This window comes from Peromyscus maniculatus, chromosome 5 (assembly GCF_049852395.1).
Source record: "Peromyscus maniculatus bairdii isolate BWxNUB_F1_BW_parent chromosome 5, HU_Pman_BW_mat_3.1, whole genome shotgun sequence".
Taxonomy (NCBI): domain Eukaryota; kingdom Metazoa; phylum Chordata; class Mammalia; order Rodentia; family Cricetidae; genus Peromyscus; species Peromyscus maniculatus.
In genome coordinates, this window is record NC_134856.1 from 15012125 (window position 1) to 15030074 (window position 17950).

Below are 17950 nucleotides of genomic sequence, written 5' to 3' on the forward strand. Positions count from 1 at the left end.
TTCAGAATGGAGAGACTTTCACTAGCAGTCATTCATTATTTGCTTCCAAACATCATAGACTTGTAGGAGTTCTCATTGCTCCACAGATAAAACTGGTCATTTAAAAGTGACCAAACATTGCTAATCAAAACCCATTGCTTTGTGAGAAATGCTTCCAAATTTTGTTTGAAGTCCCCTCAATTTCTCGTTAACATTTTTATGTATTAACTTTCACTGTAAAATCCAGTCTGGGACCAGGGGTGTTTTTTTGTATGGTGCACATGCTTTTAATTTCAAACTATTCTTATGTGAGGTGGCATGGATCCACATTGCCTTGTGAAATGCTGTGTTTCCTAGCTGTGAAAGGCACCAGGAAGCTTGTGTTCACACATCATGATGGAGTAGACCTCCTTTCCTTCCTGTGTATGGGTGCTGTTTGTTTTTTATCCTGTGACTCAGCTGCTCTGGTAGCCTCTCAGCTCTTTATTGGTGAGGGACAAGATGTGGAATAGAGGAGCCGACTTGGAGTCCCACTCTGCAGTTGACCCCCGAAACCAACAATTCGTAGGCTGTATAACCGCTGTCATGTCTCATTCATTGGTGGTCCAGTCCTCTCACTAATCCCAGATGATAGATCTTCTGCTGAAATGTGAGAAAATCAATTTGCCCATTTGGTCTTGGGGATTTTCCTTTGTAAAATTTTGACTCTACTGAGTGTTCTCTACTGAGGCACAATTTATATGCTAAGGGCATAATGTTTATAATCTGTTTCCTTATCGGAATCAGGGCTCTGTGGTAGAAGTTCATATTTTCTTTATACCCAAACTTCTTTTTCCACAAGAGACCCTCTTGCTGTCCTAACAAAACTAGAACTGAGTATTTGTGTGGTTTCTTGTGGGTCTGGTTTTGTGTGGATATCTCTCTTGTTCTACAGTTCCCTGAAGGCAGTGGTCGCAGGTGCTTCCCTATGTTTCTGCTCCTTGCTTCTGAGATAGGACAGTGACCTCAGCATCATGGTGTCTGGCAGGCATGTGTCGGTGTCCTTGTTCTTCGGACTTTGCAGCCCTTAGCATCGCTGCCCATTCCCGGTGTCCCTCTTGGTGGCAGGGACACCACCTTCCTAGGCTTTCCTTCTGCATGTCTAGTTACTCTTCCCCCAGCTCCTCAACACTGGAGCCATGAACTTCGGGAGGTCACAGAGGATCTGCTGGGGCTTCTGGGAAATCCCAGTTCTCAGCCCCACTTGTGTGTGAGGCTTCACAGAAGGCCCTGTTGCTGTGGGTCTTGTAAGAGTCTCACATGAAAAAGTGAATCTAGAACTTTCCTATGAACGGTAAACGTCTCTCAGCGCCTCAGTTCTGATGAGTTTAAAATGCGTCTGTCTTTGAGACCACGCCCCAGCTTCCTGTTTTCTTGAGTGGCTTTGCCACACCGCAGCTTTTGGAGCCCTAACCCTGGAAGTCTGGCTGGCAGTCCCTTCCCCTCTCCCCCACCCCCTAACTGGGTCCCAGGCGACTGCCCGAGGCAATCTCTGTGGTTCTTTCCCTTCTGTCACCATTTCACCCACCCACCCCGTCATCCTCTGAACCCAGGCTCCATCATGGAACCTTCTGTTCCTTGCTCTCGGCCGGTTTACTTCCCCCTCCATCCTGACATCATGGCACACTTTGCAGGTGAAGTTATTCATTCCTGCCCGATGGCTCTGTACTGACTGGGTTGGAACTCTTGCAAGTCAGCAGCCATCTTTTGGAGACTCCTCTTTGTGTTGCCACTGGAGTGAGCTTCTTAGACTCTGTGTGTTGTTGTAAGAAGGAAATGAAGGGACAGTAAAATCTGGGTTGCTTTTGTCTTCAGGACTGGTGTTTACTTCCTTGCTTCCGGCCGGTGGAGATTAAGCATATCCTTTCTGGGAAGACCCACTGTAGACACATATTTTTCTGGTGATAGATAAGTGTTAATTTTAGAAAGCATAGAACAGAAAAGCAAAAGAGGGAGGAAATATATTATCACTTATGGCTTTGAATCTGGCTCTCGATTACATCATGACTGTTTTCTTCAGTCCTTCAGACCCTTTCGGAATGATTCAAAATAAAATCAACATACAGAAGACAGACATTTTTAGAGTGCTTGCTTAACTTTGATGGGAGATAACTCTTGGGAAAGAACTCTTCTAAGAGAGACTTCTTATGGGATCAGGGTCTGCAAGGCTTGATGAACCTGAGGTTTTACTTAAAATATATTACATTGGTTTAGTGTCAAAAGCCGTTTTCTGCTTCAATAACTGGCTGCTTTCTGAACCTCCATGTTATTATCTGGACCTCCCATCATCTTTCTTGAGGCTACTTTGTGGATTTCATGATCAGTTTTTGTCATAAATGCCACATTGTATATAGTTCCACGTGACCACATAAAACACAGACCTTAGATTCCCTCACTAGGACTAAATCTCATCTCTCTGATGAAAGATAACAATCTTGTATTTAAGAAATAGTTCATGGGCTGGAGACAAAGCTCAGCAGTTAAGGGCCTTGGTGCTCTTCCAGGGGACCTAAGTTTGAGCCCTAGCACCCACTTTAGGCAGCTCACAGTCACCTGTCATTCTGTTTCCAGTGGATCTAATACCTTCCCTTGTCTTTGTACACACACACACACACACACACACACACACACACACACACACACACACTCCAGACAAAACAAAAACCAGCTCTGTCTGATTTGTAACATCATTTAGCATCTTGCCTAACAATGAGGACATTGGACCCTGAAGGTTTCATTATTACTCTTGTTCCCCAAAGCAGGGAGGTGCCAGCTGAGCTGGAGGGACCTCAGCTCTCAGTACCTTCCTCAAGTCTGGTGAAGACCTTTGACTTCTGTTTTTCCTCTTACCCTAAGAGGGGTCCTCACCTGTGGACCTCAACACCTTCTGTGGAGAATTTCCCAGTCACGCACCTGTGTGGTGTAGTGTTTCAGTTGTGTGTTTTGATAGCCTCAGCTCTTTGTAATCTCGATACAGTTATCAAAATGTACAAGTGAAATGCCGTGGGCAGTCAGCATTATCCCCAGGGCATGGTTGATCAGCAAGGGTGTATTTTTGGAGTGGCATGTGTGGTAGAGTAGAAGGGAACAGCTTGTGGCCAGTGCCAGATGGACATCCCTCATGGAATCTGTTACAAATCCCAGGGGCCCCATTAGACAGGGTTTACTTTCAATATTAATCTTGATACGAAGGCAGCTGCTGTTCTTAAAAATATCATACCTCTAACTTATTTTTATTATGACCAAAGAATTTTATAGTTTGGCTTTATAGATGATTTCAACTTTTCCCTCAGTTATTAACCAGCATCATGGAATATGCAATAACTTTTCTTATGTGCCGTGTGTGTGTGTGTGTGTGTGTGTGTGTGTGTGTGTGTGTGTGTGTTCCTCCACTAGTCACAACAAGAAGAAATAATTCCTTTTGTTAGGAATGAGTGGTCACTGCACACGTTACAGAGGAGTCGTTCTAAACAAGGAACAAACTTTTTATTTAAGAGCCAAGGAACTTGCCTGTGTTTCCAGGCAGGAATTTCCTCCCAGATATGTTTTTATGTAGCTGTAATATAATAGAGATAGTATTACAGCATTTTAAAGGTGGTGTTCATAGTCTTGAGCTCAAATGCAGCATCACCCATAGCCTCCTGTGATTGCTTTATGCTTTGCCTGTGTTTGTCTTCCTTTGGACACTTCTGCACCGACAGCTTACTCCAGGTTGCCCCATCCAGTCCAATCACTCTTCTGGAAGAGAATCGAGTTTTTGCTGAAGTGAGTAAATTTGATAGGTGACTTGGGAAGAGCTGCTCACAGATTGCTGGGTAATCACATCCTTTGGATTCATGGAAAGAAATGTGAAGGTAATCTTGACTGTATTAGTGTGCAGTGCCCGGGACCCCGAGAAGAAAAAGCCTTTTATTTAGGAATACTTAATTTCACGGTTGTTTATACAAAATGCCGAAATAAATTTGAACTGTGTACCAGATTAACACTGTACAACTTGGCCGAATTTCATTTTTTGTCTTCAAGATGAAAGCAAGTGGTCCTGCTTTGAAGAGATTTTATTTTTACAGTTACGTTTAAGAAATGATTAGCCTCATACTCAAACTACTTTTCAAAAAGTTCGCCTTTAAAAATAAATACGAGATATAAAATCTTAATGCATACATTTGGAAATGGTTGGTTGAGGGGATTGTGATTGCCCCCATCAGCCCTAAGACCACATCCGAAGTGGATTTATTGTCTCATGTGAGCCCTCTCTACCCAAAGGTTTTAGACAAACAAACATCCGTGGTCAAGCAGAGGTAGTGATAATGAGAGGGCAGTGCCATCAGCCATCTGGTTAAAAAGAAAGTTGTTCTAGGATTTGAGTCATAAAACTACAGGAAGATGTATAGAACCGAGGCATGCTTGTGGTGTGTGCCAAGGAAGGAGGTTTCTCAACTGTGCAGTGAAACCCTGGCCTGATAGCTTTCTGACCACAGTGGTACCAGCAGTTGCCCAGATTCTGAAAATTTGTGAGCCAAGTATCCAAGCCTTGCTCTCAGAAGTCATGGCCTTGAATTATAGACATTCTTGGACCTGGTGTAGTCCTGCTGGGCTTAAGTGATTAGACATCGTTCTATATTATATATGCTCGTGAGCTTGTCATTGATGTTTTTTTCAGTTAAGGAAGCCTTAGATCTTTGGTTTATCAGATGTGATTAAGTCTGGAGAATAAACACACTGAGTCACTTAAAATATTTCATGAAGGATTTATGGGCTTATTGATCTTCTGGGGAAAATGTTAGTCTTAGAAGAAGATGTTAACTATTTCTATTTTTGGACTTATTCTCGTCAGGAAGAAAATAAAGGCCAGTGGCTACTCACACACATAAAGCTCACAGCTGACAACCCACTGATCACTACATATTTGAAACACATTCACCTTGATTATAGTCAATAATCTTATGAATGGAGATATTCAGAATCAGCCTGGTCCCCACCCCGAGAAAGAACACTGGTGCTCTGATGTTGTACAAGCGATAGTATTTACCTTTTTAATGCTTTACCCTTCGTCTTTTATTCATGCTTGCTGGGTGGAGGGGTCTGGGTCTGGGTTTTTCAGCCACTCTTCATCTGGACATGATGGTCCTTCTGAAGCTCTTCTGAGCATCCCTGTCCCCCACCCTCTTAAGTAAACAGCAGACACTGTCACACTTTCTGGGGGACATAATTGCTCTTGGCTGAGAGTCGCTAATCTATATATTTGTGTACATAATTTTATCTGTATGTTATCTATACCTTTGTCTATAGTTTAGATGGCTGAACAGACGAGGGCTATGAACATCAACTCTTAGACTTTAGAAGTCAATGACTGGAGACCATGTAGGAAGCCATTGATGCTTTTCTGGCACTCACACTAAATCATAATTAGATGCTTCCCATTGGTTAGCAGAGTTGGGTCACCGAACTGAAGACATTTGTAACTAGTCAAAGGTTCTTCATTTAAAAATACAGAGATTCATTTTACTGAGTTTATTTCTTTTTTTTTTATAATTTGAAATTTCGTATTCTATAGGAAATAATGACCAGGATACTTGCTAAGGGTCCTCGGTATAAATATTCCTTTAGAGACCTTTGTTTCTTTTCAGAAAATGTCTCTTTTTAATAATAAAAAAGTTCATTTATTTATTTTGGTTTCTGGCTTTATAAGACAGGGTTTCTCTGTAACAGCTCTGCTCTGTAGACCAGGCTGGCCTCGAACTCACTGAGATCTGCCTGCCTCCCGACTACTGCTGGAGCTCCTTAATCATTTGATTTCAGAGAGACTGCTAAGTCTGACAGTAGAAGGAAAATATCCTGGATTTTTATCTCCTTTGACTTTTCATTTCTACTTTGTTTTAAGGCTTTGTTAAATCACAATAGCAGTGGTTCATCTGACTTTGATGTGGACTGACTCATACTTGGCATTTGATGGAAAGGGAAAATAATAAGTGTCTTAGTAACATCCCTAACCACTCCTAGGCTGGGGCATTATCATTTGAGGACTTCCTGTGGGCCTGGTTCTGATGGGCTCAGCTCCTGCCCTCAAGGAGTTCCACAGAGAGACAGACACTGCAATAGAATGCTTTAACCCAGTGTAGAGTGATGCACAGGTTGCCTTGGAGCTTAGAGAAGAATCCAGTCCCGTCAGGGGTGGGAGGGTACCATGATAGATAGTGTTTCTAAGGAGGTGTTTTCTGGGCATCTTTAAAGATGATATGTGTGCACACAGTGGAACAGTTTATTGAAAACTAATTTATACTAAGTGCCCATGGTAGATGAGAATTAGTTTTTCCTATCAGCGATGCCAGTGTTTATCATAGGTCACACAGCCCTTTCTTTCTCAGTCCAAGAATTCTGCTGGTTTTAGAAGTTTGGATGTAAACTTCACATCTCTAGGACAAACAGATGGGGATCTTCCTAGTTCTTGTAGCAGTGTCAGACCCAGCAGCTCCCTTTCCCTTCAGGACTAATGGCAGATTTTGCTGTAATTTCTGCGAGCCTCACAAAATGCAAATCAGATCATATGTGTTTCTTCTTTATTGTCACTGTGAGAGGCCCTTTCATTTGCAGATACTGTGGAAGAGGCACGGAATAGATACTATGGCTGTGTGTGTGTTTGTTTGAGATAGGATCTTGCTACATAGCCCAGGCTGGGTTTGAACTAGCTGTCCCTCCTGCCTCAGCCTCCTGAATATTCCTAACATCTGGAAATAACAGTCTGCATTTTCTCTTCTGTTGTGGGCAGATTTTTCTTTCCATGTTCAGTCTTTCTGCACCTACAGACATGCACATGGCTCCCGTTATCCCTGTTGATGTGGAGGCTCAGCCTTCCCACTAGTACACAGGCACAGGCTGCTGTACCAGGGCTGCTTCTGCCATGAATGCTGTGTTCCCATCTCTTGACCTGCCCCATCTACCACTATGACACTGGGCTTCTCCTCAGTATCCTCTTACTTCTCAGGCAAGTTCCTACAGGTCCCTCAAGACTTCACTCACATGATTCTTATCATAACCCCCCCCCCCCCGGCTTTCCAGGGAGAGCTCTTTCATACATACCCAATGGTGTTATTCCCAACATGGAGAAGTGTATCTTGTTTTCCCATTAGCAGAGTCTTGGGCAGAAATCAGAACTTATTTTTAGCATAGTATCTATTGCACTCTCTTATATAATGGGCTGCTAATAAATATTACATAAAGTAGCTCAACGAGACCTCATTTTACTCAGGTTATTGAGTTCCTTCATCCCCAGGCTTCTCCCCCTCGGCAGCTCTTTCTGCATGAGGTCCTTGGCTGGCGGTTTGGTATTGCCCTGATTTCCCTGGCACAGTCCGTTCCCACAAACTTCTGTCCTTTCCTCCCTACAAACGAGGAAATCATAAAGATAACAGGACAGGGCTCACCTGATGGCGCCCAGCTTGAAAATGGCAGAGTTGGGATTTGAACTGAGGTCTCTCTAGTCCACCTATTTGTTCATCTATTCAACACGTACACTGAGCACCTGTTGTGGGCCAGACGTTACACCATGGTGAAAAGAAACATCACTGTCACCACAGACCTCCATCAGAGTTAACAGAAGTCAAGTGCAGAAGAGTCAGTTTATGATGAGTGACCCTTGACCCCAACAAGACAGAAGGTGGAGTCATGGAAAGGGTAGTGAAGGTGGGTGTGCAGGACGCAGGGGATTTCAGTAGAGAGGGGCCTCGCTGAGGAGTGAATATAGGATAGGAGCTTACATAAAGGAAAAGGGGAGAGTGATCAAGGCCAGGAGCAGTGGGTACCCTGATTCAGGGAAGGGACCAGGGCACATCCAAGGCAATGTGCTTGGAACCTGGTGGCAGAGCAGCCCTCTAAGAAGGAGTTAAGAAGGCTCCAGCAGCTAGAGTGTGCAGCAGCTTGTTACTCTGGAAAGAAATTTGCATTTGGATCTGGATATCACAGGGAAGTCATGTTTATTTTGTGTAATGTTTTGTTGTTTTTGCATAAGTTATGTGTGTGGGTGGCATGTATGCACGTGGGCACGCGTGTGCGTGTGCGTGTGCGTGTGTGTGTGTGTGTGTGTGTGTGTGTGTGTGCTAGCGTATGTGTGGAGGCCTAAAGTTGATGTTGGGTTTCTTCCCTGAATTACTCTGGGACAGGGTCTCTTGCTGAAGCTGGAGCTTGCCATTCTGGCTAGCCTGGCTAGTTAGCTTGCTTCAGGCACCCCTTGTCTCAACTTCCTGCATGCTGGGGTGACAGGTGGCTTTCTTTGCCTTCCCCACTGCTGTGATTACTCAGGACTCAGATCCATGGTGCTTGAGCCCAGGTGGCAAGGACTTTCCTGATGAGCCGTCTCCCCAGCCTTGCCTTGGAGTTTTTAAGTAGTGAACTCTCTTAGGCTGTCACAGGGACCACGGGAGTCAGTCTTGATTGTTTTGGGCTTTTCCACTGACTGCTAGCATGGTTAAGAAAGATGGCATTTTATACATTAGCCCATTCAAATCTCAATGCCTCACAACGCTGTTGACCTCTTATCTCGGTATTATAGGTTGAAAAACAGAAGTACATGGAGTGTACAAGTACCTAGTTGCCTGTAGCTCAGCTAGGATCTTGAACTTATCCCTCAGCTAGTTTGGTGGGACTGGGATCCAGACAGTCGGTGGTCAAGTGTTTCCTGTTTCATTCTCCCTGCCACCTGTCTATGTGCACTGTGGGCACGTGCACCCTCATGCCAGCCTTGGAGATTTCCTGTGTTGTTTTTGTTTTTCTTTGTCGTGCTGAGAATAGAATCTAGGTCTTTGCACGTGAAGGACGATACCTCCCATTGAGCCACGTCCCCAGCCTCGTGGTCTCTTTCCATATGACTTTTGTGTGCCCCAGATTATTGATGTAAATATGCAAGTGTGCATTTAGAGAGAGATCTTCCCCTCCCAGCAGAATGGTTTGCAGACCTGCCCTTTTGAAAACGTTTAAGAATACTAACGTTGGCCTTCATTGCCCCTACCAACCTGCACTCTCCCTGCTCACTTGACTACTTTGATTTTTTTTTTTTTTTTTTTTTTTTTTTTGGTTTTTCGAGACAGGGTTTCTCTGTGTATCTTTGCGCCTTTCCTGGAACTCACTTGGTAGCCCAGGCTGGCCTCGAACTCACAAAGATCCGCCTGCCTCTGCCTCCCGAGTGCTGGGATTAAAGGCATGCGCCACCACCGCCCGGCTGACTACTTTGATTTTTAAACAAGCCCTGTGTGTGGTTAGGTCCACAGCTTTGCCCACCTCACTCACCCCCCCCCCTTGCCTGGGGCTCTTTGTCCTCCTGCCCACTTCCTGAGTTCAAGACTTGTCCTCTTAAGTGGCCATTTCCTTCTGACTCTTTCTTCCCTGAGTTTGATGACGATTTGTTGCTGGTTTGGTCCTCACATTGATGCCTTATTTTCTTGCCCATCAACTCAGCCACACGTCATCCCTCTACAAGCAACAGTCATATCTCTTTCTCATCCTCTACACAGAGAGAATACGTTCCCCACATGAGTCCTAGTAACTGGCATATCGTGAGTACTCAGCTGTGGGGGGAGGGAAGGGAGGCGCATAGATGGACCATGCAAAAAACCTGCTCACAGTGTCCTGTTACTGTTGGCACTTTAGCTGTAGTGTGTTTAAGGGCGCTGATCTCCCAGTTTTCTGTTCTGGAAATATGGGTGAGGGTGTGTTGGCCAGCCCAATGATTACTCCACTTTGGCTGAAAACTCCCGATTCTGAAACCTTCACCTCTTTGCTCACATATGTGTGTATATGTATGTATATATTTGATATTAAACAAGTGTCTTCCCCCCGTCACTGTTAACTTGTCCAGATGGTTGTGCGATCCACAAACTCAAATGCGTCCAGATCCTGGGACTCCAAAGGGCTCGCTCTGTGTTTGAGTCGCGTCCATATGTTTGGGTTTTGTTGTCACTCGTGTGGCCACACCACTTGCTGAAACTCCGACAGCAGAACAACTTGCTTTGCCTTCTTGATAGAGCTCCGGATGTTTCTGGCTGTCCTGGTGGGGAGGGTAAGAGAGTTAGGCGGGTGTCCACTTCACAAACGGTGACCCCTTTCCTGTAAGTGGGACAGGTGAGAGATGGCAGACTCCTGTGTCACTGTAAATCACAACAAAACAACATGCCACCGGCGTCTCCCTTAGCTCATTCTAGAGGCTGAGAAAATCCTCTTTAAAGTCAGCATGGTGAGACATACCTGTTAGCCCAGTATTCAGGAGTCTAAGGCAGGAGAGTGGCCGACTTGGGGCCAGCCTAGACTACACATTGGCATCCCATCTCAAAACAAACAAAGGAACAAAAAAAAAATGTAGGGAGGGAGAGGAAAAAAGGAGATTTCATTTTTTTTTTTAATTCAAAATGTTAGTCTAAAGTGAACGAGGCAAATACTGACATGCTGTACAGTTCCTGATTGGGGGGGGGGCATAACATTAAATGAGAGCCCCATGGCCTTAAGATCTGATACAGTCGGTCCATGGTGGGGTCAGGTAATTTGCATGCTTGAGCAGGTATTAGATTAGTCTCTGGTCCTTGGCCACACCTTTTGAATCGCACTGATTTAGACCAAAGAACACTTCTTCAGAAGAAAGTATTTCAAATTAGAAAAAAAATCAGCCATTAAGTTGAATACCTGATGCCCTTCCTCTTTGGCATCAGGTGGTTGCCCTACTCTGGGCATTCTGCCTGCCTGAGAGCATCGATCATGGTCGTCTGCACTTTTCCACCAGTGGTTCCATCCCCAACAGCCCTCCCTCCCCTCCTAAACCTCTGAGTCTTTTCTTTCTTTAAATATATGGATCTTTTCTTTGGAGTGGACACGGTAATTGTCCTGCACTCACAGGCACAGTGACATTTCAGTCCACCCTGTAATGGTCAGGTCCGGGATGCGTCGGACTGCACTTCTGTCCCATCAGGCATGCGTCATTTCTTTGCATTTTGAGCATTCTAAATACTCCCTGCTGCTGCTTGGTAATGCACCGAGTTGTTGCTAAGCATGGCTACAGATCAGCCCCATAGTGCCTTTCCAGGACCAGTGTTTCTCCAGACGGGTGTCTCTAGAGTTTGGAGCACCCCTTTCTGCTTTTTTGTTCATAGATATTGTGTGGGGACAGCAGTGGTGGTGGGTCCTCCTTGTCATTTTAATTTGATTTAATTTCAGGCCCAAGGGGCTTGGAGAATACTGTGGCTTCTCACCCAGGAGTTCATTGGCTCATTCAGAACAGATCTCTTGAGCATCTACTGTTCATCATTCTTCTTGGCAATAGGACTGTTGTGTAACAAAGAACAGACACCATGTTCCCCTCACTGGACTTATATTCTAGTAGCAGGAGGGAAACGATGACTGTACTGTGTGATGTCGGAAATGTTCATGGAAAAGGTGGAGTAGGGAAAGAAGGACCAAGAGTGGTGGAGGTGGAGGCTGTACAGAAATGCGATTGTCATTGAATAAGTGGCATCCAGAGAAGACTCAGAAGGAGGGAATGAATAAGCCATGGGGACATTTTGGGGGACAATGATCCGGGTGACAGGACCAGCCAGTGCAAAGGCCCTGAGGTAGGCATAGGTCTGGGGTGTTGCTAGGACATCAAAGAGGCCATCATGAGCAATGAGAATGTTGGTATGGTACCAGTAAAGAAGCAAAGGATGTTGCAAGCATATGTCCTCTTCCCTGAGCCAATGGGAAGGCACTGAGAAGTTTGAACAGGGGTGACGAAGGCCTCTGTGGCAGTGTTATGTGTAGTCTGCTGAAAGTTTGGTGGAATAGGGACAACATGCCGAGGAGGCTCCTGCAGCCAAAAGACAATGGCCTTAGGCAGGGCTGGGTCTCACGGAGGTGGACACAGGTGGTCTGCCATGGAGGTGGACACAGGTGGTCTGCCATGGAGGTGGACACAGGTGGTCTGCCATGGAGGTGGACACAGGTGGTCTGCCATGGAGGGGGACATAGGAGGTGGACACAGGTGGTCTGCCATGGAGGTGGACATAGGAGATGGACACAGGTGATCTGCCATGGAAGTGGACACAGGTGGTCTGCCATGGAGGTGGACACAGGAGGTGGACACAGGTGGTCTGCCATGGAGGTGGACACAGGTGGTCTGCCATGGAGGTGGACACAGGTGGTCTGCCATGGAGGTGGACACAGGTGGTCTGCCATGGAAGTGGACACAGGAGGTGGACACAGGTGGTCTGCCATGGAGGTGGCACAGGAGGTGGACACAGGTGGTCTGCCATGGAGGTGGACACAGGTGGTCTGCCATGGAGGTGGACACAGGAGGTGGACACAGGTGGTCTGCCATGGAGGTGGACACAGGTGGTCTGCCATGGAAGTGGACACAGGAGGTGGACACAGGTGGTCTGCCATGGAGGTGGACACAGGTGGTCTGCCATGGAGGTGGCACAGGAGGTGGACACAGGTGGTCTGCCATGGAGGTGGACACAGGTGGTCTACCATGGAGGTGGACATAGGAGATGGACACAGGTGGTCTGCTTGAGTTTAACTAGAAAGATGTGTCAGCAGGATCTTCTGATAATTTGAATGGAGAAAGGAGAAAAAGCATAGATTCAAGAATGACTTGGTCTGAGGCAGGTCTCTAGTGAAGGAGATGGAAAAGACTGTAAAAGTCAGGCTTGGGGGAGCAAATGGGTTCAGCATTGGATATATTCCTGAAATGCCTGCTGACATCCAAGTCGAGGCGTTGAATACATGAGTCCTTACACTTTCTGGTGTTCAACAGAAGATATCTGGGCAATTTTAGCTTGTCAAAAGGCACATGTATATGTGTGTATGTAGAATTATGCATATGTGTGTGATTCTCTGCATATATGCACATATACTTGTATATACTTAGCATTTTGTGTGTGTATAGATGTACAGGTAGTTATATGCACTTTGCTGATAAACCTTACATTGAAAAATATCATAGGTTAAAAACATCACAATTTGGATATTCTAAATTGAAAATGTCCTAAGATGAAAATGCAATTAAGACACCAAGCCTACCAAACATCCCAGCTTAGTCAGGATACTGCAGTTGTTTTTATGTTTGAATAGAAAGTATTGCCCACGGGCTCATGTTTTACATGCTTGGTACCCCATTGTGTGCTGTGTACTAGGAACTCTAGGAGGTGGGGCCTAGCAGGAGGAAGTAGGACACTGAGGGCAGGCCCTTGTTAGCTACTTCCTGTATCTCCTGTATCTCAGTGTTTCTGGACCATGATGATGTATTCTGCTCTGCTTCTCTACATCTTCCCTTCACGGTCTGAAACCAGGAGCCAAAATCAGTTTCTCCTCCCTCAAGCTATTCTGTCAGGGAACTTAGTCACAGTGACAGGAATGCTTATAAGCCTAGCCTGGAACCAGAATTCAAAAGCTAAGGGGGAAGGGGGGGGTGCACAGTGTCTATGCCGTGCACATCACGTCTGCATTGTGGCTAAGTCTTTTTCCACATTCCTGTTGGGCCCCCAACCTTTGGGGACACTGTAGATGGTCTTTGCGCTCTCGTCGTTCTTGGTAGGGTGCTCTGGATCCGCCCATGGTGGTCATCCACACTGCCACTGCTTCTCATGTCAGCCTTGTTTCCCTGTGAGCTTCTGACCCTCAGTGGGATTGCAGCTTGACATCGTCAGACCTACCCCAGAGTGTAGTTACCAGAACCACCAGAGGGAGTGGACTTCACCTGCTGCCCCCTCCATCGCATGGCCAGGCCCGGCACACGGGGTCCATAACTATAGTTTGTTTGTGTAAGTAACTCGACTGATGTCTGGGTGAGGCATCAAATCGGATGGTGTTGCCTGCTAACAAGTTTAATGAGGAAAGAGGAGAATTTGAAGGATTATCTCTTTTGTTTAGCTATTAAAATATTTTCAAACTATATCTATTGGTGCCGTTTAGCTGTTTGAGATCCCATTGTTAATGCTGCTTTATTAGAAGTCTATACAATTCTTCACAAGGGTGTCAGCATAATTTCAGTGGAGATGATGCTGTGGACTGGCCAAGCCCAAGGATCTGCCTTGTGCTTACAGATGGGGTTTTGTCTCTGCTGTTCTATTTCGTCCCAAGCTTGTGGCTAGCTGAGCCAGACTTTGCAATCTGCATTAATTTACTGTGGCACTTGACACAGTCACATGGGCCACGAGCATAATGTTCTTTGATGCATTTCTACAAAACCCCACACCGCTCCTTTTTAATTGATGTCCTTCATAAATTGTGTTTGCCGAAGCCGTAATTCCTCATCATGCAGCAAAAGTAAACCCACCTCTGAGTACAGTGGGGATGCTCTTTTCTGAACCTGTTAAGAGACAGGATCTCCACGTGCAGTCATTTTGGTTCTCCTTTGCAATGACATATTTGGGGATGATGTCTTTGGGATAGCATCTGTTGGAATTTGTCAATGTCGATAAGGAACTGTTACTCCTTGTGAAGGTTAAAAGTCCCACACATGTGCTCTTGTTACAACATCAGGAATGAGATGTTTTCTTGGGTGATGTTTTCATGTGTCCGTCACAGTAATTAAGTGCCTCCCCTCATTCACCTTATTTGTTCAGAATATTTTGCTTTAGTCTTGAGAAGGCATCAAGACCTTTATCTGACTGAGTAGGGGGCCTTTGGAGGAATGTCAGTGGAGGCTATAAGCTCAAAAATCTGGAGCTAGACCAAGTTAAGGTGACCTAGGATGGGAAAGTTAGAAACTTGTAGTTGATTTTTAAATGTGTAGATTTTGCTACAGTGTAAATTTAGGATTAGCTTTCCTATGAGTGACGGGGGTGGGGTGTAGAACAGCATTGTCAATGTCTTTGCGGTAAGGCTTCCCGAAGAGCTTGGTGATTGTGAGGTAAACAGAAGGAGAGAACGACGGGTTAGTGGTCTTCTTTTTGATGATGTGGACTGGAGTGTAGGGAAGGGATCGATGGCCTCCATTAAAAACAATAGTAGTCCATGGGAAGCTCATTTGTGTCGCCATTGTGTCCCCAGCCTAACACAGTGCCTTAAACAGGAGGCAGATAGTTATTTGTAGATTGAACAAACCAAGAGTTCACAGAGCCCTTAGATTCATAGAAGGCATCAAGGCGCATCAAAAACAAAAACAAAAACAAACAAACAAACAAAAAAATTTCTCAAATACATTGGTCTGTGGAACCCTTTCCTTGAGGAACATTGTAATAGACTTGGGAACACTAGAATACCCTCCGGGAGATTCGAGCTTAGAATAATAGATTTGATAAAGTTTAAATTTTGAATTGATTACCAAGTGAAAGAGTAAAGTGTATATGGGTTCTGGCATGGGAGGGATGCAGAGAATGAGGCTGGGGGATGCCAGCTATGCATGCTCAAATCCTCTGGGGCAGGTAACTTGACCCCTGGAATCCTTGGTCGGCTGACCTAGGACAAATAAGTATGATGATAACTCTTGTCTTGCTGGCTGTTAGGGAAAATGGATTGCATTTAGTCACATTTTGGAAAATGAAATGAAAAAAATATGTACAGAAGGCTTCCACGGGTATCACTCATTATTAATTACCATTAAAATATTTGACAGATGACCTTGGGTAGCAGGGGTGATTATGGGTCACCTAGGTTTGATGGGATCAGCTTTTTATCCTTTCAACAAATACTGGAGTGCTTCTAATATGCCAGGCATGGTTAGTCTTGTGTATGGCAGTGGGGAGCCCAGGTAAGGCCTTTTTCCCCTGGACCTGGAGGGTGTGTGTAGTATAATGTTTTTCCCATTGTCACTGCCTTCTAGAACATAAACTAAATTTAATTGTACACAACTCCAAGTTAATTGTTCTTAGGTCAGTCTGTCAGTGCTCTACCCCAAAGGCTCACTTTCCCTCTCAGAACCCGATCTGTTCTCACACCAAAAAGAGAAGCAGGACTCATAGACCACACTTTAACATGAACAGATAAACAGAAGGACATGGGGCACACTCCTGGAGGCTGAGCACTCAAGAGGCGGAGACAGGATGATTAGGAACTGTCCGAGGGCAGCCTGGACTCCATGGCAAGCCTGTGTCTCAAGCAAACAAGCAAACAAAAACAAAATTCCTAAGTACCACTCTTTCCTTCCGGCTACTAGAATGGCTGGATGTAGCCGGGAAAGAATACACCGCACTCCGTGAAATGGGGATGTCAGATAAAGAATGGGTTTGTAGCTGGTGGTGGTGGTGTAACTACATCCCCCCAGCTCGATGTGCAGAAGAAGACCCATCTCCTGCCACCAGCCACCATCTGAAGGCACCTTTTAGACAGGACATATTCTACCCCAGGTCGAAGAGAAACCCTTGCTTCTACTTGAAATGATTTACAACTGTTCCCTGGCAGTCACCAAGTGCTTCCAAATTAAAAGCCATTAATTAAGGCCTTACGCAGATACCAGAGATAGGCAAGGAGCGATCGGTCCGCGCCCACTCCCCCTCCAGGTGAGAGCTTTTCAAATTATGTGGACCGCTGGAGCCACCTGCTTGACTAAACGCAGCAGCTCGGCCGCGTGCAGCTCATCAGCACTGCGGTGCTACCAGTGTTGTTCCTGATTTTTCTCATTTCTCCAGGGCAAATACTAATTAATGGATACAATTCACAGCTGATTAGCTGTAGTTTCTTCAGTAATTACATTCGCATACTAACTGTTCTGAAGAGGATTTCTAACCCAGTTCTTATTTCACTCTGAGCTTAATTTGTTTTTCGGTTTTTTTTTTTTTTTTTTTGAATTGTTTAGGCCTTTAGTTTAATGGCCATTTTATTTCCCTTTGTTGTTTTAGGTGCTATTAGATAATAAGTGAGTTTAATCTTAAAAAAATACTCTCTGATAATGAGCTCTTTGCCTTAAATGGATTTCTAATTCCCCAACAAAGCCAACATTTAAATAATGTTAAAGTTGGGATACTCGCTGTCAGGCAGTTGGGGGAGGGGCAGAATTGGAACATGGACCATATAGATGCAGATATGGGTCACATTTGATTATAGGCCTGAGCATTTCATGAAAAAAAAAAAATGTACCACAGAAGCCTATGGGGTTTTCTTCTGACATATTTTTCACACTGTAGGAAAGTGGAGAAATGTGTGTGTTCATCTGCGCACCCATGTGTATGTTTTTGAAACCACATGCCTTCAGACAAGCCAGATGAAGGTCTTCTTTAAGGGCTGATGAGTACACCTTTCAGAAATTCTTAAAGACATTCACCCAAATGAATCGGAGTGCTGGAGGAGAGCATGTCTGATAGCTCATTGTGTGTGTGTTCAAGTGTTGTGTGGTGGTTGATGTTGCTCTGTAGACCTTCACAGCACTCTGGAGCCCTTAGAGGTTTCCCTGAAAATCTTGCTTAGTTCCTGGTTCCCTGGTGTAACAAAATGCAGCAGGTCAATCCTGCTTCCTACAGGTTCAGAATCGAACTGAGAGCCTCTCTGAAGTAAGCGGTGTTGAGAGGAGGATTACATGTGTTTCCATATCTGCGTATCTCTTTTCTACTCGTTCCTTCTATTAATCTACATATCTACCTGAGTATCTATGTATCTATTTCTAACACTGTCCATCTGTTCACCCATCCAACCACCCATTCATCCAACCATCCCTTGATCTACCTGTTTATCTCCTGGGAAAATTATGCTTTTTACTTTAATGTAATTGTTAGCTTTAATATATATTAGAAAATAACTATATACACGTCACCCCTTGGAGACCACACCTGTGCTTCTTTTGATGTATTAAATGAAATGAATAAAATACTTTATACAAGGATGTTCCCTCACCATTTAAACATCATGGAAATAACACAGCTCCAGGTAATTATGCCCACAGAGCTTTCCCATATTGCCAGACTGATAGCACAATGTTGAAAGCAACAAAATACGCCTACCTAGACCATTTGAACCTAAAAATACATTTCTGCCCAAATCCAAG

At 44.8% G+C, this 17950-nt stretch overlaps 1 protein-coding gene across 6 annotated transcripts in view; it reads left to right on the forward strand.

Moving 5' to 3' along the window:
* Positions 1-17950, forward strand: part of Tox3 (TOX high mobility group box family member 3) — a 106632-nt gene that overhangs the window by 53151 nt on the left and 35531 nt on the right. The window lies entirely within an intron of this gene.